This window comes from Capricornis sumatraensis, chromosome 1 (assembly GCF_032405125.1).
Source record: "Capricornis sumatraensis isolate serow.1 chromosome 1, serow.2, whole genome shotgun sequence".
NCBI lineage: Eukaryota > Metazoa > Chordata > Mammalia > Artiodactyla > Bovidae > Capricornis > Capricornis sumatraensis.
Genome location: NC_091069.1, coordinates 203,581,044 through 203,605,041, shown reverse-complemented (window position 1 = coordinate 203,605,041; position 23,998 = coordinate 203,581,044).

The window sequence follows — 23,998 nt, the reverse complement described above, 5'->3', positions numbered from 1 at the left end:
AGGATGTCCTTCAATGAAATATTAAGCAAACAGAAATAAATCGAGTCCTCTATTTATGCTGATGTAGAACAATCTCCAAGACATATTAGATGATAATAATAAAGCCTAACATATTATAGGGCTTTCTACCCAGAGATAAATCCACACACATATGGACACCTTATCTTTGACAAAGGAGGCAAGAATATACAATGGAGTAAAGACAATCTCTTTAACAAGTGGTGCTGGGAAAACTGGTCAACCACTTGTAAAAGAATGAAACTAGATCACTTTCTAACACCACACACAAAAATAAACTCAAAATGGATTAAAGATCTAAATGTAAGACCAGAAACTATCAAACTCCTAGAGGAGAACATAGGCAAAACACTCTCCGACATAAATCACAGCAGGATCCTCTATGATTCACCCCCCAGAATTCTGGAAATAAAAGCAAAAATAAACAAATGGGATCTAATTAAAATTAAAAGCTTCTGCACAACAAAGGAAAATATAAGCAAGGTGAAAAGACAGCCTTCTGAATGGGAGAAAATAATAGCAAATGAAGCAACTGACAAACAACTAATCTCAAAAATATACAAGCAACTTATGCAGCTCAATTCCAGAAAAATAAACGACCCAATCAAAAAATGAGCCAAAGAACTAAATAGACATTTCTCCAAAGAAGACATATGGATGGCTAACAAACGCATGAAAAGATGCTCAACATCACTCATTATTAGAGAAATGCAAATCAAAACCACAATGAGGTACCACTTCACACCAGTCAGAATGTCTGCAATCCAAAAGTCTGCAAGCAATAAATGCTGGAGAGGGTGTGGAGAAAAGGGAACCCTCCTACACTGTTGGTGGGAATGCAAACTAGTACAGCCACTATGGAGAACAGTGTGGAGATTCCTTAAAAAACTGCAAATAGAACTGCCTTATGACCCAGCAATCCCACTGCAGGGCGTACACACCGAGGAAACCAGAATTGAAAGAGACACATGTACCCCAATGTTCATCGCAGCACTGTTTATAATAGCCAGGACATGGAAGCAACCTAGATGTCCATAAGCAGACGAATGGATAAGGAAGCTGTGGTACATATACACAATGGAGTATTACTCAGCCATTAAAAAGAATACATTTGAATCAGTTCTGATGAGATAGATGAAACTGGAGCCTATTATACAGAGTGAAGTAAGCCAGAAAGAAAAACACCAATACAGTATACTAAGACGTATATATATTTAGAAAGATGGTAATGATAACCCTGTATGCAAGACAGCAAAAGAGACACAGATGTGTAGAGCGGACTTTTGGACTCAGAGGGAGAGGGAGAGGGTGGGATGATTTGGGAGAATGGCATTGAAACATGTATACTATCATGTAAGAAATGAATCGCCAGTTTATGTCCGATGCAGGATACAGGATGCTTGGGGCTGGTGCACGGGGATGACCCAGAGAGATGTTATGGGGAGGGAGGTGGGAGGGGGGTTCATGTTTGGGAACGCATGTACACCCGTGGTGGATTCATGTCAATGTATGGCAAAACCAGTACAGTATTGTAAAGTAAAATAAAGTAAAAATAAAAATTAAAAAAAAAAAACATTATAGGGCTTTCTACATGCTAGACACTGTTCTGAGCATTTAATATACCTTAGAGCATTTATTTATTTATTTATTTATTTATTTATTTATTTTACCTTAGAGCATTTAAACCTTAACAAACACTCATATTTTCCTCCATTTTAGAGGTTGGAAAATAGTCTCAGTGACTTTTGCCCCACGTCACATTGGTAAAAAATGACAGAGCCAAGATTAGAAAACAGGCTCCAGAATCTCAGCTTTTTTCTCCCCCAGTTTTATCAAGATACAATTGACATACAACACTGTATAAGTTTAAGGTGAACAGCATGATCATTTGACTTACATACCTCATGAAATAATTACCACAGTGTATTCAGTGAACATCCATCATCTCATAAAGATGAAAAAGAAAAAAAATTTTCTTTGTGGGAAATTATTTCCTGTGAGAAAAAATATTCCATGAGAATACTTTGGATTTACTCAACTTTCACATATAACATACAGCTGTATTAATTAATCATGTGGTACATTGTATCCCTAGGACTTAACTATCTTATAGCTGGAATTTTATAACTTTTGACTGCCTTCCTCCAATTCCTCCTCCTCCCACCTCTTGCCCCTGGTTACCACAAATCTAATCTCTTTTTCTATGAGTCTGTTTCTTAAAGTATTGATATAATTGACCTACAACACTATGTTATTTCCTGGTGATAGTGATTCAGTATTTCTATACATTACAAAATGATCACCACAATAAGTCTAGTTGCCATCTGTCACCATACAAAAATATTTCATGATTATTGACTATATTCCCCACACTGTACATTTCATCAGTCACTGTACAAAATGACTCATATTTTGTAACTGAAAGTTTGTATCTCTTAATCTCTCTCATCTATTGATGAGGAAGCCTCTTCTTTTAATAGTGAGCTACACCATAGTACCTCTGCATTTCAAGGTGCAGAGTAGTTACCATTTGTAACTCTAAAATGGGAGAAAATACCTACACATGTTTACTTACAGATGCACAAAATATATATGAAAAAATATATTAAAAAGCAGTAACATTGATTGCCTTTGAGTAGGAAACTTAGACTTGAAGGACAGGGGAGAAAAGATCTTTGAGATCTTTGGAAATTTTGAAATTTTTTTAACATTGAACTATTGAAAATATTTTTTTATTTAAATAATATAAAATAAATAATAATTTTTTAAAAAAAGCAACCACATGTCCAACTTTTTCCAAAGTACCTCCCAGAAACTCAATACCAGATCCGTGTTGTGTAACATGGATTTGTGTAACAACTGGCATTTGGCATTTGGTTCTTGATTATTTTTCATGTACTCATCTTTCTCTACCAGACTATAAACACTTCAAATAAAATACCACCTTCATTCTTATAAGTCTTAGAGTTCCCTGAAGTACTCAGCACAGTACTGGGCATTAGCAAATGCTTAATAAAAACTTGTTTATTAACTGGTAAGCCCGTTACCAAGAAATTGAAATCCTGACACAAATCCAACTTTATGTGGCAAGTTGTCTTTTGTGATGAAAACCCGTGAGACCAGGTCAACCAAGGAGACGATCAGGCACATGCTGATCAGCAAAAAGAGAAGCACCAAAACTCCTCTCTTTTTTTTAAAAAAAGATACTTTATATTTGAAAAAATCAAAGCGGTCATCATGGGAAATATAAACACTTTGCTGGATTCCCTGTAAGCATCTTAGAGTTCGCATACTTGTTTACATAACAGCGCGCTGTTGTCTTTTCAAACCCTGCCTGCCACCCCCAGGCCTCCAAGCACTTAATCTAGTTGGGAAATCACAGGGAATGGGAGATTGTTCCATGATGATGTAGTCTACTTGTCTTCTTTTTGGATAAGTTGGTCATGCTGAGCATTTGTAGAAAAGTCATTTAGAATCCCAAAGTATTTTATAAATGAAGCGGTAAGGGTGGTGGGTTACTATCACATAATTGAAGAGCTAGCCAGCCCTCCTAAAGGGGAAGGTGATTGTGACAAAATAAAAGCTCAGGCCTCTTGTCTCTAATTCTGAGAACTGAATTTTTGGGACAAATCTCTAGTATAGATGCTAAAACTGGTCAAATTTTATTTTTCAGTAAGAGTGATTGGCATTACAAAAAGAAGGCTTCATTGTTTGTACAGAAAAAGATAGCTGGTGAAAAAATTTGCCATCATTTGTAGAGACTGTCACACAAAATTTGCAAAGTGTCTCTACCTAGGTTCCTCCAATCAATAGGAAATCTGACACACAAAATGTTACACAATATTCACCCACAATATTCTGCTTCCTAGGGACTGCAAGGAGATCCAGCCAGTCCATCCCAAAGGAAATCAGTCCTGGGTGTTCATTGGAAGGACCGATGTTGAAGCTGAAACTCCAATACTTTGGCCACCTCATTTGAAAAGACCCTGATGCTGGGAAAGATTGAAGGTGGGAGGAGAAAGGAGATGGCAAAGGATGAGATGGTTGGATGGCATCACTGACTCAATGGACATGAGTCTGAGTAAACTCCGGGAGTGGGTGATGGACAGGGAGGCCTGGCAAGCTGCAGTCCATGGGGTCACAAAGAGTCGGACATGACGGAGTCACTGAACTGAACTGAGGCACATTTGCATTCTTCTAAGGTCAGCAACCCTTAACTTACAGAAATGAATAAGTGAAGTCACTCAGTCATGTCTGATTCTTTGCAACCCCAGGGACTATAAGCCTGCCACACTCCTCTGTCCATGGGATTTTCCAGGTAAGAATACTGGAGTTGGTTGCCATTTCCTTTTCCAAGAAATGAATAACTCAAGGTAAAATTTCAGGTGGTGAAACATTTAGAAATTTCTGCTTCTTCTTAAAGATGATCTTACTAAGTTCCTTTGCTACTATAGCAAATTATGTGTAAAATTCCATGTTTAAATTTAGAAACTATCAGAGGAGAAATTTTTATTTTATCCAAATTTGCTTTTAAACTTTTACAAAAAAGAGGCAGGGATGGTGGGCTCCATTTCAAAAGCCAGATGCTGTTTTGGATTTTTTTCATCATTTTGGAGACTAAAAGATTATTTTTGAAGATATGGAAGTTGATTTTATGTTCAGACACATTGAAAACATAGCCACAGTTTCCTTTCATAAACCACCATTACTTCCAATACCAGCCTTAGTTATTACTGTTTCATAATTTCTAAACATGTTTCAGAGCTATTGGCAAGTCTGAAGGTTTGCAATTTAGACCTATATCAATTGGTAGTAAGAGAGTCCCCAGAAACTGAATATCATAAAACCACAACAGAGAAAATCTGCTACTTGGGGTGGAACAAAATCTTTACTTGAATCTTTGAGAGTTTATCTCAACCAGATTACTTAAACAAGCCCTCTATTTAGCAGTCTGAGTCATAAATATATATTTATCCTTTGGTTTTATTTATCGGCATTGAAAGGCAATGAAAAAGTACTCTTCAGTAATTTGCTTTATCAATTCTTTTTAATCAGAGCTCATTTCCTTCTAAAGAAAGTCACACTTTCTAACTTCACATTTGTCCTTCTTGGAGAAATAGAGAGGGTTCTCTTTCTACATTCGTGAAGCCAGCCTGTGTGTCTCCTCTCCTGAACGTTAACCCAGCTGAGGCCTGCTCACCAGATTGTTGGACACTGAAAGAGCCTGGTCAGGTGCCAGGACACTTTAGGAATCTCAGCTGTGCTCAAGGCCAAACTCTTGGCAGGAAACTGGGCTGAGCTTTCCAGGCCCCAGTATTGGTGGCCAGCAGCCTGCTGTTTTTTATGATGTTTGGCCTTCACCAGGCAAAGGTGGCGCTCTCTGCCATTGCCAAGATTCCTCGCCATCCAGTGCTGTTGTGTTGGCTAAAGAGCTACATCCAGTGACCTCCTAGGTGGCCATCATTTTTAAAACAGAGTTTATTTCAAATTTATCTCATTATTTTAAATTTCTACTTGGGGTATCTTACTTTACACTGTAAACAACAATACATATATATAATTTATAAATAAGCATATCATGGTGATTCATGCTTGAAAGTATTTTCTAATGGGAATTCACAATAAAAAAGTTTGGACACCATTACTTTATGAGAGAAAGTTCTGGAAATGGTCCCTATGCCCTTTTCCCAAAAGCAATAAAAAATCTTACATGCAAGACTTCAAGCATCAACTTGAAATGGCACCAAGAGGCCAAAGATGGGACAGTGACCATTAATGCAGACAATGGATTAAGACATTAAAGAAATTTAAAAGTCATGGGTTCATAATGATATTTTTAAATAATCTCATTGGTCACCTGTGGAGGATGTTTGATTTTGAAAAGAAAATCAAGCTTGAATCTGCCTTTCCTGGATGAGCTGTACCCTCACACTCAAGGAAGAGCAGACTTAAAACATCATCATTTGGCAAATGTCAAATGAAATACGATCGAGGGTATGACTATCAGTAGCCACTCACATCACAAGAAGAGAGAGAACTGAACTTGACGTGCCTCCTGATGGGAGATCCAACCCCATCTTTGACAAAATTCCAAAGCTAAATCAGATAGAGCATCTAAATTTCATAATGAAATTTTAGGAAATACAGAGGGGGATTTCCCTGGTGGTCCAGTGGTTAAGACTCCTCCTTACAATGCAGGGTTTTCGGGTTTGGTCCCTGGTCAGGGAACTAATATCCCACATGCCCCAGGGCAGCTAAACTCTCATTGGCAGGAGGATTCTTTACCACTAGCGCCACCGGGAAAGCTGTGCAGTTTCAGGGGCTCCTGCTTATAATCCCAGGTACAAACTCATATCATTATATATATATTATATTTTGCATGCAAAAATGCAGTTCTGGTTTGACGATGCTGTTTGCTTCACCTTGTGAGTCATAGGATTTTATTAGACCCCACGGTGTTGACCAGACCTTCAGGGGCTCAAGAATTCTGAGCTCCAGTCCCTTTCTTTACCTAAAGTGCTACCCAGCTTGCTGAGCTTGCAGGCAAGTGCAGAATCCCATTAGCGTCCAGGCAGGTCAGAAACAGGTCAGCGGCCTGCTTTCCTACTTCTGAAGCCTGAACAAGACTTCCTCCATTTTAATTTCCCTAACACCACACCAGGAAAAAATGTTTCTCTAAAGCAAGAATTTCAAAGGTTCTATTGGAGAAGGAAATGGCAACCCATTCCAGGGTTCTTGTCTGGAGAATCCCAGGGATGGGGGAGCCTGATGGGCTGCCACCTATGGGGTCGGACAGAGTCAGACACGACTGAAGCGACTTAGCAGCAGCAGCAGCAGCAGCAGTGGAATTCAACAAAATTACATGAAGTGGACCGATCTCATCTCTAAGGAAAAGCCAAGAAAAAGAAGTCATGATCATCTTGACCATTGTTTCAAACAGGATTTCCATTTTAGAAAAGGAAACCCTGCAGCATGCTGTGCTCTCAATTAAGTATTCCATACAGGAACCATCAGGTGTGGTTGAAAAAAATGAAACCTTGTTGTACATACACATGTGCTGAGTCAATGTTTCTCTCCACCACCACCTGACTTTTGGAGGACTGGCCGGGGCAGCATGCTGGAGACAGGCTTCAGTGGATCCATTCATCAGATTACTTTCAAAAGGAGACACCTGAGTGTTTAATCCAATTTTATTTGTCCTGTTTTTAAAATATTAATGGTTGTTGGGCATATAGTAGCTCCTATAAGTGTTCACTGAATGAATATTTGTGCATATAGTATTTTATAGGATTTACACTTGTTCTTCAGGGAAGAGGTCATTCTAGCCATTCATCAGAACATGGTATGGACTGAGAACACAGTTGCAGGGGTTTAATCTCATTGTGATGGATTGTGAGAACCACTGTCCCTTTGGTTGCTTGATATTAATGTTCCAATATCTGGCACTCTGAGGGCTTCACTGGATATATTAGTTTCCTAGAGCTGCCATAACAAAGATTCACAAGCTGGGTGGTTTAAACAACAGAAATTTACTGTCTCACAATTCTGGAGGCTAGATATCCAAGATGTGGGCAAGGCTGGGCTGCTCCTCAGAGCTGTGAGGATGTACTGGTTCCTCGTCTCGCTCCTCGCTTGTGGTGGTGTGCTGACAGTCTACACTGCGCCTCGGCTGGTAGGAGCATCACTGATTTCTGCCTTCACGTCCACATGCTGTTCTCCCTGGGTGCGTGTCAGTGTCCCACACTCCTTTTTCATAATGATGCAAGTCATTGGTTTAGGGCCCACCCTAACAACCTCCTTTTAACTAAAATGATTACTAGGTCCTATTCCTGGTAAGGTCACTTTCTTAGATTCTGGGGGTTAAGACTTCAACACACAGCTTTTGGAAGAACATGATTCAACCTATAACATGGGGTAACCCTTATCTCCCCAGGCTCCCTGTCCTTGGGGATAATTACACTGCTTTGGACATTTTCCAAGGAAACCACGGGGCTCCAAGACCCCAAGCTCCTCCTTTTCCTATTGGCTACAAGGCAGCCTTCCTGGTCTTGCTTCTGATACTTTCTAAACACATGAAGCTGTGGTTCATGTTGCCTCTTCTGGCTCTTAGTGGCCTGGGTTTGTGGCTACTACTTCCCTATCATTGGAACATGATTCTCAGCTCTCTCCTTTCACTGAAATAATCCTTAAAGCTGTAGAAGAGTTTCTCCCCAGCCAGCAAACACAACTTTGGGGCCTAACTTCCAGTGGCCTGGCCTCAAACTCACTATTAAGTTCCTTGAGCCCCTTTAAAAAGTATCCTGATCATTTGAGGGACTTGGGCTATATTTATCAGATCTAGAGAGAGATGAGCAAGTAATAGAGTACTTCTCTTCTGCCCTTGAACTCTTCTCCAGGGATCAATTTTCCTTCCTTCATCAAGTCATTATACATCCTCTGCTTTTCAGGGCACCCCAGGCCCCCTAAACCAAGGGCAGCCTTCATCACATCTTTGAGATTCATCCTGATCCTCTAGGGGTCTGTAACTTCCCCAAATTCACCACCCCACTTGCCAAGACCCTGAGGGATTCACACAAGCTGAAGTCCTAGTAACTTCCCAGGATACTCAAGATTTCCCATGGCCAGTTTGCAAATCAGGTATCCATCTACCTCTCAATATATGAGAAATATCATCACATAAACATCATTCCTGCTGTTTGGAACCTGTTCCCAGAGCAAGCAAACAAAGGAAAGACTTACTTTTTCAGATATGTAAAGCAGAGCTCCAGTTAGATTGGCTGGATTCTTAATCATAGTGGTTCCAAAATTAGAGCTAGGAAGATGACAGTTATAGACTCAAGTTCCCTTAACCAAAGAATGCCAAGCATCATTACATAAGATGTCGAGAAACTTATGTTCACTTGTGTTTTCTAGGAATAGACAGTTATGTTCCAGGTCACCACGCAGTAGTAATAATTGTAATAATTGCAAGCTGAGACCTCAATTGCAAGAAAAAATGAGTAACCTCAGGAGACAGGATCAGGAGTTGGAGAACCAATAAAAGGCCCAGAAACCCCAATGGCTCAGACTTGGGTGTAGAGATCGGAAGTGGAAGGGGGTGAGATCTGCTCCAATCCGCTCAACTCCCACCTAAGGTTGTGTGTGAGGGTGAGAAGCTTGTGAAGCCAGATAGACCTGGGTTCAAATCCCAGTTCTGTCTCTTACTAGCCTAACTGAATCTTTACCTCAGCATCCTCATCTATAAAGAGAAAGTAATAATAATAATAATCTGCCTCCCAGGTCTGTTGTGATGAACACATGAGATAATGTGTAGGAAGTACATGGCATAGGGCGTAATACAGAGTAAGCGTTCAATAAATGTTAGCTATCATCATCATTATCATATTAAGTCTAAGGTACCCTTGAACCCAAGGCTGTGTTCTGGTGAAGGAACAAAGATCACTCCTCTGGCCCCAGCTGCCTGCATTTATGGACAAAGAATTCCCTCTCTCTCTAAGCTCAGATTGGCCACCTGGAGGTCAGCATTTTCCTATGAAAAACATGCTGGCATATTTCTCCTGAAGGCCAGAGCAGAACTGCCAAATTTCTTTGGCATTTTCCAAGATGGAGGTTGTGTTCTCTAATGTTACATTTCATAGTCACCCTCTTTTCACAGCTCCCACCGTTTGATGGAATATGGCTACCTCATTGATCTTACCAAATAAAACAAAATGTCCACGAAACTGGAACTGTCTCCCAAAATAAGCAGCTCAAATCCAAAGGCACTTTCTATAATTGAGAACAGGGATATGGACAGCCTTTTCCTCATGAGTGACAGGGTGAAACTCTAGCTGCAGATGCCCAGGTAGAAAGGCAGTTGCCATGGTTTCTGCGGCAGGAATAGAGAAGAAATATTTGGCATGAAGAGATGGAAAAGATAAGATCTCACCCTTGTTTCTCACAGTACATCTTTAGAAGGGCAACAGCAGGTGAATAGAAAGTAGAAAAAACTAGTGACAAGAAAAACTGATGCATTAACCCTAGAGTCTAAAGAGAAAAGTTACTTATTTTTCTGTTTTATATGTCATCCCAGAAAAATCACTTGACAGGCCAGCAGTTGCTTCTCTTTGCAACTGACTTCTGTTTTTGTGTGTGTGTGCTCACTCAGTCATATGTGACTCTTTGTGACCCCATGAACTGCGGTACTCCAGGCTGCTCTGTCCATGGGATTCTCTAGGCAAGAATACTGGAGTGGGTTCCCATGCCCTCCTCCAGGGGAATCTTCCCAACCCAGGGATGAAACTTGCGTCTCTTGCATCTCCTGCATTGGCAGGTGGCTTCTTTACTAGTGACTGGCTGGTTATTGCCCCTGAATCTTCTCTGGGTCCTCTCTCTGTGGATGAACTGGAGGAAGTCTCATTTCGTGGTTGATCCACACAGCAACCAGCTGCAACTTGTTCTCCCTCTGAAGCTCTTTCTTCCTCCAGTTGAGAGAACCTGGGTTTATGATACCAGGATATGGCACGAAGCATTTATCCTTGGTCAGGGTTCGTCCCTGTTACATCAGTTAAAAACTGGGAACATTAGATTATTCATGAGTGAATTTCTGCTACATTTTTGACTAGAGACCTGAGAAGGGGACACTACAAAAAAATGAAAACAGAACAGCACTTATGCAAATGGTGATTAATGTGTTTAAGTGTTTGGGTGTGTGGGTGGTGGGGGCTGGGGGTAGATGGGTACCTGGGAAGTGGCAGCAACACCTCCCAGACATGTTTTCAAGCATTTCATCTCTAATCATTTTCCAAACCTACTCAAAACCACAAAGTATTTAGAACCTCCTTTTAGGTGATGAATTTTAAAACCTCCCTAATGTTGTAGGAAACATAGCTCTGACTCATGGACACGAGGACAGGAGGCATGAACATTGAGCTTGATTCTCCTGGGGTCTGAGCTCCAGTTCTTAGAACTATACCCAACATCAAAGATGTCACTTCCTTTTGTGACATTTTGGAATACCCCTAACATCTTGAAGTAGAATTCCTAGATTATATAGCCCAAGATACTGTCCTTATGACAGCTTTAAAACCACATTGTAGGGACTTCCCTGGAGAAGCAGTTGTTAAGACTTTACCTTCCAATAATGCAAGGAGTATAGATTCGATCCCTGATTAGGAGCTAAGATTCCACCTCTCTTATGGCCAAAAAGCAAAGGAAAACATAAAACAGAAGCCATACTGCTGTAACAAATTTAATATAGACTCTAAAAATGGTCCACATCAAAAAAAAACTTAAGTAAAAAAATTGCATTGTAGATGACGCGTACGGCAAGCGCTCACTTTATTTGCCAAAATTTCTATTGTGCTTTACACTCAGCATGATTTCTACATCCATTTTATCATGCCTGCTACTACCTGACTTCAGCGTGCCTAATGCTCTGATTCAAGAGAACACAGATCCTGTTCCAGGGCTGCAAATACTCTCAAGGAGGGCAGGAGAGTAAGCAAAATCTGTAACACTGAAACAAAGGTTGTGGCAGAAATAAACACACTCTGAGTGATCTCAGGTAGGCCTGGTCTCACCCTTATCAGACCTAAAGACCTGTTCTCATAACAAACATTTTGGAATACCCCTTAACATCTTGAAGTAGAATTCCTAGATTATATAGCCTGCTTACACACTTCCAGAAAACCAGTGTAATGTCCTAACTATAATTATGACGGAGAAAAGGAAAGAAACTAACCTAAAAAAAGTCATATATATTTTAATATGAAAATACTCCAGCACAACTACACTACAAGATATATGAAAAGTCAGTTGCTACTCATACCCACTTATATTGAAAATGTTTTATTTAATTTGTATGTTTATATTACTTTATTGAATACTTTAACTTATTATATCTAATATTATAATATGTTGTTATTTATAATAAATGTAATATTTTTGAGTTTTTAAAACATTTGACTTTTTGAAGTCAGGACTAAATTAGTATATTGTCAAGATTAGCATGTTATAAGATTTTATGTAGAGAGATAGATATACAATGACTAAGAATGAAGAATGATATGATGTATTGATTTAATGACTCAAATAACATGAAAGGCATTGCTGTGTATGATGTGATTATTTTTGGAAAGATGAGCAACTCAAAAAAATGTGGAACAGAAGAAAGAAATCTTTCCCCAATTTACATCATAGTTCAATACATGGAAACTTTAGTGTATGCCAAAAATCACATAAGAGAAAGCTTCGCTTGTAAAGTGGAGTCCAGTCCTAAGTTCTGCTAAGTATAATTCATCTTCATGAATTCCCAGTGAAACACTTTAAAATTATGCATGAGACAATATAATTCTTTGTTGAGCAGGTCTGCCCACACATTGCAGGATATCGCCTATCCCTGCAAACACCCAGAAATCCCAAAGCATTCTCTAAAAACCTAACAACCCCAAATCCTCCACTGGGTTCCACAAAGCCCCCAAAGAGACACCACTGTCCCCACTGAGAATCCCTGGTCTAAGATCCCTAAGATCCCTACTAGCTCTGAAATTCAGTGATTCTGTTTATATACTTTACCCCCAAAAGTTATTTTAATCCTTAGTATGTGCCTTTTCAGTGAGGTAAACAGAGATAAACTATGTCTTGTTCCTTTATGTAGACTTTTACAAATTTATCCCTAATGCCTAACAAGCCCCTGACATACAGCAGATGCTCAAAGAATATTTTTGACTGTATGAATACATATGAGGGGATATCAAAACATTTTAAAACATGAGTCTTTTCCTTGTTTTGTTGGTTGTAGACTTAATAAGGTGATGGCAAAAATGTTAATAATCCAAACAAAAACTTTCAAAGTGTGTCATGTCTCTAAGCCATTGCTTATAGAATAACATTAAAAACTGAGGAAATATTCTTTCAGAATTTATAATTTTTTCCCATATTATTGAGGTATAATTGGAAAAATTATAAGGTATTTGAAGTGTACAACACGATGACTTGATATATAGGTATTTATTGTGAAAGTATTCCCCCATCAAGTTAAGTACATATACACTATCTCATATATTTACCTTTTTTAAAAAAAATTAAGTTCTTTTTTAGCAAGTTTCAATTATACATCACAGTGTAACCAAATGTCATCACCATGTTTCATATTAGATCCTCAGACCTTATTCATCTTATAACTGAAAATTTGTATTCATTTATCAAACTTTCCTTAATCCTCTCTCGCTCAACCCCAGGCAATCACTTTTCTACTCTCTGTGTCTATGAGTTTGACTTTTCTTTGGCCACATGGCCTGTGGGATCTTAGCTCCCAAATCAGGGATGGAACTCATACCCCTTGATTTGAAAAGCATTGTGGAAGCACAGAGTCTTAACGACTGGACTGCCAGGGTTTAACTTTTTAAAAAAAAAGATTCTACATACAAATGATAACCATCAGTATGGGAGAAAATATTTGCAAATCACATATCTGATATGGGCTTAATATCCAGAAAATGTAAAGAACTCCTATAGTTCAACCACAAAAAACCCAATCCAATATAAAAAGGGGTGATAGACTTGAACTGACATTTCTCCAAAAGAAGATAGGCAAAGGGCCAATAAACACAGGAAAAAATGCTCAACATCACTAGTTATTAGAAAAATGCAAGTCAAAAACTACAAGATACCATCTCACACCCAATAAATTGATAGTATCAAATAAAAAACAAAACAGAAATAACAAGTGTTGGCAAGAATGTGAAGAAATTGGAATCCTTGTGCACTGCTGCTGGGGCTCTAAAATGGTGCAGCTGTTATAAAAAATAATGTGGAGTTTCCTCAAAAAAAGCAAAAGTGGAATTACCATATGATCCAGAAATCCCATTTCTGGGTATATACCCAGAAGAATTGAAAGCAGAGTCTTGAAGAGAAATTTGCACACCTGTTTTCATAGCTGAAATATTTGAAACAGTCAAAGGATAGAAATAACCCAAATGTCCCTCAGTGGATGAAGGAATAAACAAAAGATCATATATATATATATATATATATATATATATATATATATAGAGAGAGAGAGAGAGAGAGAGAGAGACAGACAGACAGACAGACAGAGACAGAGACAGAGAAAGAGTGGAATTTTATTCAGCATTAAAAGGAAAGGAATTTCTGATACGTGCTGCAACATGGGTGAACTTTGTGGACTTCATGCCAGCTGAAATAAGGCAATCACACACACACACAAATCATATGATTCTACTTATATGAGGTACCCACAATAGTCACTATCATGGAAACAGAAAATAGAATGGTGATTGCCAGGAGTTGAGAGGAGGGGACTGGAGAGTTATTGTTTAATGGGTATAGAGTTTCAGTTTTGCAGGATGAAAAAACTTCTGGTGACTGCTTGCACAGCAATGTGAATAAAGTAGCTACTGAACTGTGCACTTGAAAATGGTTAGATGGTAGAATTTATGTTATCTGTATTAAACTACAGTTCAGAAAAAGATGTTTCATGCCATGTGGTACTCCTAAAAGTGATTCATTATTTAGGGATAAAATATTGACATCCAAGCTTACTCTGAATCAGGATACTGCTCACACCGGCAGTCAGAGCACTGAACTGGAGGAGTCTGGCAGGGAATCCAAGGCCACTTCTGGCTTCATCATGGTGAAATACAGGTATTGCAGCGCCAAAAAATTGATACTTTCGAATTGTGGTGCTGGGGAAGACTCTTGAGAGTCCCTTGGACAGCAAGGAGATCCTAAAGGAAATCAACCGTGAATATTCATTGGAAGGACTGATGAGGAAGCTGAAGCTCCAGTACTTCAGCCACCTGATGCGAAGAGCCGACTCACTGGAAAAGACCCCGATGCTGGGGAAGACTGAAAACAAAAGGAGAAGGGAGCAGCAGAAGTTGAGATGGTTAGACAGCATCACCAATTCAGTGGACACGAATTTGAGCAAATTCCCGAAGATAGTGAAGGACAAGGGAGCCTGGTGTGCTGCAGTTCATGGGGTCACAGAGAGTCAGACACGACTTAGCGACTGGAAACAAAAACGACAACCTTTTGAGGATTTGATCAAATGCTCTTCTGCCTTCTAAAAAAAAAAAAAAGCTAGATGTTTTAAGCATGAATTGAGTAATGTTTGTAAAACAGCAGAGGCTCTTTACCAAAAAAAAAAGAGACCTTAATAGAAAAAAAAATATCATTAGTGTTATTTTGCTAATTCCATAAACATTGTTGAAAGAAATCTGTTGATTGAACTGGTCTGTGCTAGGTATCTATTAATGACAGGCCCTTTGTCACAGGAAGGAATATTTAGTTTCCAGAAACCAATCTCTAAAAGCTTGCTTTGTACAAATGTTGAAGTCTATCATTACAAGGATTTATTTTTGGCATTGGATACTGTAGCTTTGGCTAATAGCAGTCAACTGAGGTAATTCTAGCTTAATTTTGCAAGTGTTCTAAAGGTAGTAAAAATATATTACCCATGAATAATGGTGACACTCAGCACAAGAGCTCAACATTTCATAGAGGTATAAGAGCACAGTAACTGTAGTTCTCATTTTTCATGGTCATTTTTTGTTGGGAATACTTTTATTATTTAGAGAAATACGAATCATTTGGGGGGATCAAATTCCACTGCAATTAATACCCTCATAATAAAAATGTGCTCAGTTTTAGAAGTGTTTGTGTATGGTCAAATAATCTAGATTCAAATTCCCTCGAGGCATTTTTATCCTGTGACCTTGGTAGCAAAGAAAATATCACCAGCAACAAACAAATGCTGTAATTTCATGATCCTTTTAAATTAATTTTCCTGTTTGAAGATGAAATGTTATTTTTTTCTGTTTGCTAGTCTACTTTCTTTCCTATACCTTGTCAATTAATTCTCATACTTTTTCTTGTGCTGTGCCAGGAGTGAAAAATAGGAACAGGGGACTCGTGTAGTAAAAACAAGGGTATTTGCCACTAAAAAAAAGTCATAGATTATAAGCTAGAAGCAAGAACCATGTTTTCAGAATACAATTCTCATGGTGCTTGCCATTTTATGGTCATTAAAAATCACTATTTAAGATGAAATGATGTTTTTAAAGTACTTTGTGATACAGGAAATAATTTTTTAGTATCATTTTTATTTTCAGGGTTCATGGTTTTCCAAATCTCGATAAGATTTTATGTGATAAGATAATAATTAATTGTATTTTTGAATGGGATTTTTCTTTTCCCACCCCACAGTATGTGGGATCTTACTTCCCAAGACCAGGGATCGAATCCATGCCCTCTGTACTGGAAGCACAGAGTCTTTACCACTGGACTGTCAGGAAAGTCCCTGAAATGGAATAATTAAGGAAAATGAGACTTTTTTGAATTAGGAAAATAATAGTAAAACTAGTATCAAAGGAAACAAAAACCTCTGTTGATTGTCTTTCTTATCTTACCATTTGCAAATTGTTGTCCACTTGTACAATACATATGAGCAAGAGATGAACCAAAGTTCACTTGTTCAGTCATGTCCAGCTCTTTGCAACCCTATGGACTGCAGCAGACCAGACTTCCCTGTCCTTTACCATCTCCCAGAGCTTGCTCAGACTCATGTCCTTTGGGTCTATGATGCCATCCAACCATCTCGTCCTCTGTCGTCCCATTCTCCTCATGCCTTCTATCAGTTCATGATTCGATGAAATTGCCATTATAACAATAATATGCTTTATAGATATGAATATATGCCAACCAATGGAAAATATGTTTGTTATTTCCAACTCAATTATTTCTAGAAGCAAATACTTTCATTTATTCCAAGCTTATACCAAACACAATCTTCTGTTAATTGTTAGGAGCAGTATAAAATAGCATATAACAATTTCAAAAGAAGATCTTTAATGCAATCATATTTTTAACAATGAATCATAATTTCATTAAGCTAGAGATTCCAATTTTTTAACAAATTCAGCAGATTTGAAGTTTTTACAGTTTCCTTAGGTCATGAAATAATTACCATTGATGTTCTGGGCAAAGAAAGGGAAGAACAGATGAAGAAGGAATATTTCCCATTCTTTCTTTGGAAGTCTTCTGTTTACATGGAAAAAAATGTTCTTGAAATCAATCCTATTACATTTTCTTTCTATACTTACATGCTTCTATTACAAAAAAGTTCTCAACACTACAGGATAAAATAATTTCAAGTGCATGGTGGATCAAAAGTGTGTCAGTATCAAAACAAATAAGGATATAAAATAGTTCAAAAGCAATCTTTATTTCTCAGTGTAGCCTCACCATGCTTAGATAAGTCAATGATAGTAAGTCAGTAAGACTTTCAGTGATAAACAAAACCTGAAAGCTAACTTTGTATTTTTTTTTTTTCAATTGATGGAGATGATACAAAGATGTAAGGCTAGAAACCAGAAGCCACTTATGACCACTTGGCTGCAGAATCATGAGGCTCATTGACACAGGAATGGTGTGCATGAGAACTCCCATCCCCAAAGAATCAGGGGTGGTCTGGTGTTCAGTCCCACACTTTCTGTTTTCATCTGCTTAGTTGAGACGTTTGTCCTTAAAACTAGACTTAGTGGAGAGAGAACGGAGAACTAAAGTCCAGATCATCTCTGTCAGTTAGCATAACACAAACCAGGACTGGAGGACCCGCTCACAGTTGTACACCAGGGAAATCCCACCAAGTCAGCAAGAAGGTGGCCTGATTCCAGAAGTGTCCAGAGTATTTCAGACTGCAGGAGAGGAAAACAGTGTTAGATAAATAGAGGGGAAGCTAAGCATTGGCACCTGCTAGGTGGTATTGTCGGTAAAGAATCCACCTGCCAATGCAGGAGATTCAGGACATGCAGGTTCAATCCCTGGGTCAGAAAGATCCCCTGGAGTAGGAAATGGCAACCCACTCCAGTATTCTTGCCTGGAAAATTCCATTAACAGAGGAGCTTGTGGGCTACAGTCCATGGGGTCACAGAGTCAGATACAACTGAGCAACTGAGCACGCACACACTAAGCTAAGCACAGAAGGATACTTGATGCACGTCTCATGTCGTTTCCTGGACAAAGACTTCCCAGCAAGCTACCCTGAAACAATCTAGGATTGCCAGAAGGCCAGGTAGAGAGGGAGCTTGAGTTAGCTTTCCTGTGAAACCCAGAGTTATGTGGAAGGAGGTGCCTGCATTCCCTTGGGCAACAGAAGAGTAGCAGAGACTGTATAGGGAGCTTGCTAGGCTCAATCACCAAAGACAGAGCAAAAACAACTCTGTGGTCAAGGGCTATAAGAAGAGCCATCTAAACCAGGGGATGAACAGCCAAACCTCAGGGGCTCTGCTGTGTCTGATGTTGAGTCAGCAGGTGAGGGCTCTGGGTGAGAAATCCATAGGATGGTGTCCACATGAGAAATCAGCAGAGCCTCCAGCCTGAGCAGCCTCAGGAGAACCAAAGGACAGTGTGTGGCCCCTCTGTACTCTCCAGGATCCTTCCCCCAACTCCTCCCACAAGGACACGGCAAACCGTCCACCCCCTGACTCCCGTGCCATTTCAAGGAAGAAAAAAAGGAAAAAAATCAAAAGGAGACCACTGTACTTGGAGCAAACTAAGCTACCTAAGAAATACTGTCTCTTTTACATTTTCATATAGGTGTGAATTTACCAGATTGGACTAAATGTAATTTTCTCTCCTTTTATCCAGATACCAGGACTTTTGAAGGAGACTAGATCAGCTTCAGCAAAATAAAGAGGATTTTCTTTGTACTGAGTGCAGGGTGCAAATTTCCAACATTTCTCAATGATTAACAGATAATCCCTGAGGTCTTGGTGGTCTCTTATCCTCACTTGTTCCTCTCTTCCTGGGGAACTTCCTCTGACTCTTCCCCAAATATCCAGGGCTAGTCTTCCATTCACCTCTCCTGCGCAATTGTTGCTTTCAGAAAACCCACTCCTGAGCACTGCAATCTTTCTCTCTCACTCACTGGCAGTCAGCTGCAGTATTGACCAGACCAGATGGGTACTGGAACAGGGACCTGGAGGCAGCTTGCTGTGTTAGTTGTAGGGTAGGGGTGTCTCAGGGGAGACTCTGCAGCAACTGGATCAAGAGAACTCTTAGGGGCTCAGGGTAGTAGCTATTTTCTAACCAGAAAAGGAGAATATCAGTATTTTAACAATCAACACAGCTAGACTGGTCAAACAGTCAATTCTAAAAGAAATCAACCCTGAATATTCATTGGAAGGACTGATACTAAAGCTGAAGCTCCAGTATTTTGGCCACATGATGCAAAGAGTCAGCTCATTAGAAAAGACCCTGATGATGGGAAAGATTGAAGGCAAAAGGAGAAAGGGGCAGCAGAGGATGAGATGGTTAGACAGCATCACCAACCCAGTGGAAATGAATCTGAGCAAACTCCAGCAGATAGCAGACTTCCCCAGTAGCTCAGCTGGTAAAGAATCTGCCTACAATGCAGGAGACCCTGGTTTGATTCCTGGGTCGGGATGATCCCCTGGAGAAGAGATAGGCTGCCCACTCCAGTATTCTTGGGCTTCCCTGGTGGCTTAGATGGTAAAGAAACTCCCTGCAATAATGAGACCTGGGTTTGATCACTGGGTTAGGAAGATTCCCCTGGAGAAGGGAATGGCTACCCACTCCAGTAGAATTGCCTGGAGAATCCCATGGATAGAGGAGGCTGGTATGCTGCAGCCCACGGAGTCGCAAGAAGTCAAACACAACTTAGTGACTGAGCATCAGTAACGACAAGAAGACTGATGTGTATTGAGGGGATACCAGAAGCTCCCACTTCCAGTCAGAGCCCCAGACTCTCCAGAGACTACTGTTTCTCCTACTTCCCGCCTTGTACCTGTCAGGGTTCCAAGCCTTCCTTCCTTCACATAGTCTTGGTCTACCCTCATGGCAGGAGTCGGTACAGAGAAATAAGAGGAATATGACAGCAAGTGAGAATCCAGGTACCTCGTCCAGGGATCGGGGGAAAATGCGTCATTCCTGAACCCCGCAGGTACTCTAAACACATTTCCAGAAAATAAAAGAATTATAAATGATAGCTCCATATTGAAATGAGCACAGCTTATGCCTGGTCTGGAAACCTAATTACCCTCCAGGATGTTGCATATATGGAAACAAAGCATTTTAAGTTCCCACTGAGCAAAATATAAACAAGCCTTTCAGACACAAACCCTTCTAAGACTACTAGAATGATGAAAATCTATATGCACTTATTATTTGTTAACAGAAACTTCAAAACATACATATAATCAGAAACTTCAAAACATGCATTTAATGCAAGAAATAAGACATGAAGGCAAAAGGAAAATAATATTAGGAAAAACAAGTCATAGATAATTTCTACTTTAAAAATGCAAACTTAAAAGCAGGCCACAAATTTGACCCTGAGCTTTCTAGCAGCTAATGTGAAAAAATAAATCACTAGTTACACAATTCTTGAGATTCTATCTTGGCCGGATTTCTTAGGGAAAAGCCCATTTATTCCTATTTCTATAGGCTGAAAAAAAATGTCTCCTGTGGAACTCAACAGAGGACTTCGTGGAATGTACTTATCTAACACACTAACTAACACTCAATAGGAACTATCCAGGTATTAATACTTTGTCTATATTGTTACCTCACATCAGAAAAACTCTATGAGGCTCTTCTGAGATAGGGAAACTGAAGCTCATAGAAGTTTATAACTTGGGGAGATTGTGCAGCTCAGATACAGTGGGCCTGGGTCTAGACTGGATCTTTTAGTCATTTTAAGTCCCAGCTGTTGAACACTGTTTCATGAACAATCACCATAAAATGAAATCAATACATCCCATATTAAATTTTTTATAATGACCTCAATATGCAATGCTAAAAATGTGTGTCAACAAAGCAGCAAATTATCTTCACACTAGAAGCCTAAAGCATTACGTGTAACACAACTTTAATTTTTTCATACTGAATTCTTATTTTGTGCTGTCCACTGGTAAAATTGTAAGGAATGGTAAAATAAGGATATTCTTTTTCAAGACTTCAGTTGTTTCTTTAATAAAAGAGCAGATCTATTTCAAAATTCCATGTTTTCTCTTTCTATAGATTACAGCTCTCACACAGATGATGGAAGATTTTTTCACTGTCTATGAAAATTAAAGTACAGTTGCCAGTTCTAGAAGCTTCTTTCTTAAAGAGGCTGCCATCTTTTGTTTAATTTTGCAGGTCTGTGGAAAGTAATTTATTTTCCTTACTTGCAGAAGAAACTTTTCCACTCAAAACCTGTTGATGATATAAAGCAGTTCTGCTGCCATCAAAGAAAAGCTTATTATTTATTCACATAGTATTTTACTTTTGTGTCAAATTGAAAAGTAGCATTAACTGAATGCCCACAAAGCATCTTAAAGGCTAAAGAAGGATTAAAGTAAAGGCTAAACTCTGAGACAGGTTTATGTACACTATTGTGCATTTTCCTGGGGCTTAACGTCTTTTCTCCTATCTGTAGAGGATATAGAGGGCAGCGTTTCTGTCATGAAATAGGACTAATCAACTTAGTTGAGTTTGTATTTAAAGGAAGGTGAATTAATTGAGCAGCCTGACACCCTTGTCAGATGTGTTTTTCAGCCTGCAGTCAGAGAAGCTTCTGCAACTGAAAGACAGACAGTCTCTCGAAGTTTCTTCCATGAGCAATGTCTAAACCAAGACATCTTCTCGGTGGATGTAAGTACACAGGTCGACACACTGATTAGTCCAAACTGAGGCTAGTTACTTTCAGAAAAAATGTTTGCCTGTAAAAATAAATGATCAACTGTATCTTAAAAGGAATACCAGTTCTGTGTTGGTCTAATGAAAAATGAAAACATAAGGAAATATTCTTGTGGTTTTTTTTTTTATAAAAACCATCAACAACATTCCTCCTCGAATCACTGGGTGTACTGTAAAACACAATACGCTTGGGAAAAATAATTTTTTATAAAGAAGTACTTAGATTTATCTATAAATTTTATTGGTTTCATTATTAACAGTATGTTTAGCTAAAAAATTCCTATTTGGCTCAAGTTACTAAAGAGTAAAGTTGCTATACTGCTCCTGCCAAATAGATATTGCTTTGATTTAGTTTGTTTTTAAGTAAAAGTAAAAGGAAGATATTTGAAATAGTCACTTCAAAGTTGCATGTAAATTTATTAAGTGTTTTATCATCTTTAAGTAGATGAAGTACCTGCTTCTGTGTGTTACTGCTATATGTTTACTCCCCATTCTTACTTTAATGACCTTCCATTACTGCAGATAACTATGTACAAAACACTGTCATGATGTATGGACCATGAAATGACAGAGTTGAAAATTTGGGGGAAAAAAATCATTGAGGAGCAATCAGTGATAATCATAAAAAAAAAATCTTATGTTAATATTTCTTAACTCTTTTAAAAGATCTAATTAAAATATCTAAAATTCAGCTCAATTATATGAGAACTGCTAGAATTTCACTTTATGTAAAAATTTACATATAGTGGGGTTTGCTTCACAATCTTTTGAAGAAAACAAACATGATGTATATATACTACAGAAAGTGAAGTCGCTCAGTCGTGTCCAACTCTTTGCAACCCCATGGATGGTAGCCTACCAGGCACCACCGTCCATGGGATTTTCCAGGCAAGAATACTGCAGTGGGCTGCCATTTCCGTCTCCAGGGGATCTTCCCAACCCAGGGATAGAACCCAGGTCTCCTGCATTGCAGACAGACGCTTTACCGTCTGAGCCACCATCCCTCTTCCCCATATAAACTATAGTAGCACTTAAATTATGTGGATTTCAAGAAAAGGCATTACATAATTTATACATGCTTAATGATGACAAAAATTTGCCCCTTTTCATTATAACACTTAAAATAGCCCTAAAACTTTTCAGTTCTTGGCCAACTGGGGAGAGGATGTGTCAGTTCAAGAAGCCATGGATGGATCTGATGACAATGAGCTTCCATAGTGAAAAGAAATAGAAGGTGAGGATAGCATGCCCAAGCCATCTGTCTTCCAACGACTCTCTAGGGAAGCGCTGTGATGACGTGATGCATTTAGCAGAGTGCTCAAGTCTATGCCCTCAGGAGAAGTGAAACATACGTCAGAGCCACTGCCAGCTGCCTCAGTATGAACTGTTTTGTTGTCAGCGCTACTTGCCACTATAGTGTTGACTCACTTTCATTTATCCCGTGCCTGTATAACAGAGAAAGTGCTTCCGGTTTTTTAAAACCAAAATTAAGCCTATTGCCTTCTAAAGGAAGATGTTAGCAGTATAAATCAAACCAGTGGAAGAGAAATTAAAATTCTCCCCTATCCTCAGCAAAGATGAGGAGGGGAGGAAGATATGAAGAGACCAGAGTCAAAAGTTCATGACAGAAGGCTCAGAGCTGACCAAGAAGCCAGATTTGCATTGTCAGAATTGCCCAAAGGAATGTTTCACAATGGAGAAGTCTAAGGTTCAGTTTTAAGTTGTTTTTGACACATCCTCTCCCCAGTTGGCCAAGACCTCGGTAAAGTCAGAAACACACACATGTTACCTTGCATGAGTGTTTTTGTGTGGATACTAAGGGAAGGGGACTGCATTCTGAATCAGTGCAGAGCAGATGGGAGAGAAAAGCTAAGGCAGTAGACAGGGAACCCCACAGGGGCATAAACTCAGAATCCGAGTACCCACCAACATGAAATCTCCAGGACTGGGCAGAGCTTTGGGGAAGAGATGGGGTGGGGGCTGAAGGTGACATCATCAGCTGCTCAGATTTTATGGAGCAATGTCATTCATCTTGTTATCAATGAGCATGCTGCATGCTTCGGTTGAAGATATTTTAAATGTATTTCTTCTACTTCAGATAAGTGCTTGGATAATTTCAGAATTCCCATGTAATCGTCTCAGGAAATATGTGTATCTACATTTAGAAACAGTCAAATATTTTATCCCAATTATCCATCTAGTTTTAGCTTAAACTTTATTTCAATTAACAAATGTATTTTGAATAGCAATACAATTATTTTTATTTTATACAATT